The sequence below is a fragment of the Corapipo altera genome, unplaced genomic scaffold, assembly GCF_003945725.1.
Source record: "Corapipo altera isolate COAL_440 unplaced genomic scaffold, ASM394572v1 52130, whole genome shotgun sequence".
Classification (NCBI taxonomy): Eukaryota; Metazoa; Chordata; class Aves; order Passeriformes; family Pipridae; genus Corapipo; species Corapipo altera.
In genome coordinates this window covers 1-1,050 of record NW_020893494.1, presented here as the reverse complement: position 1 = coordinate 1,050, position 1,050 = coordinate 1, and the positions used below count along the sequence as shown (strand labels likewise).

General features: G+C 61.0%; 1 long non-coding RNA gene across 1 annotated transcript; it reads left to right on the top strand.

Moving 5' to 3' along the window:
- The first annotated feature begins 11 nt into the window (after positions 1 to 11).
- On the top strand, positions 12 to 946 carry LOC113942727. Its single transcript, XR_003526027.1, has 3 exons — positions 12 to 149; positions 530 to 791; positions 852 to 946. It is a non-coding gene; the product is annotated as an uncharacterized LOC113942727 (long non-coding RNA).
- Positions 947 to 1,050: the final 104 nt, after the last annotated feature.

Below are 1,050 nucleotides of genomic sequence, written 5' to 3'. Positions count from 1 at the left end.
AGGAGGTTTGGTGGCACCTGGAGAAGGTTTGGTGGCACCTGGAGAAGGTTTGGTGGCACCTGGAGGAGGTTTGGTGGCACCTGGAGGTGTGGTGGCACCTGGAAAAGCTTTGGTGGCACCTGGAGAAGGTTTGGTGGCACCTGGAAAAGGTTTGGTGGCAGTGGTTGGCCGCCGACTTCGCCCAGGAGAGGAGGTGGAAGAGGGGCGTGGCCAGGAAGGTGGGCACCTGGCGGGCACCTGGGGGGCACCTGGAGGGGGTTGGAGGGGGGTTGGAGCACCTGGAGGAGGTTTGGTGGCACCTGGAGAAGGTTTGGTGGCATCTTGAGAAGGTTTGGTGGCCCCTGGAGGTGTGGTGGCACCTGAAGAACCTCTGGTGGCACCTGGAGAAGGTTTGGTGGCATCTCAGGAGAGTTTTAGCACTTGGAGAACCTTTGGTGGCACCTGGTGGTGTGGTGCCACCTGGAGAACCTTTGGTGGCACCTGGAGAAGCTTTGGCGGCACCTCAGGAGGATTTGAGCACCTGGAGAAGGTTTGGTGGCACCTGGAGAAGGTTTGGTGGCACCTGGAGGAGGTTTGGTGGCACCTGGAGGTGTGGTGGGACTTGGAGAAGGTTTGGTGCCACCTGGAGAACCTTTGGTGGCACCTGGAGGTGTGGTGGCATCTCAGGGGGGTTTGAGCATCTGGAGAAGGTTTGGTGGCACCTGGAGAAGGTTTGGTGGTACCTGGAGGAGGCTTGGTGGCATCTCAAGAACCTTTGAGGACACCTGGGGAAGGTTTGGTGGCACCTGGAGGTGTGGTGGCACCTGGAGAAGGTGTGGTGCCACCTGGAGAACCTTTAGTGGCACCTGGAGGTGTGGTGGCATCTCAAGGGGGTTTGAGCACCTGGAGAACTTCTGGTGGCACCTGGAGAAGGTTTGGTGGCCCCTGGCGAAGCTGTGGTGCCACCCGTGCCCTGTGCCGGTGCCCAGGTGGTGCGGATGGTGATGCGGCACCACGAGGAGCAGCGGCAGCGCCAGGAACGCGCCAAGCGGGAGGAACAGGCCAAGCTGC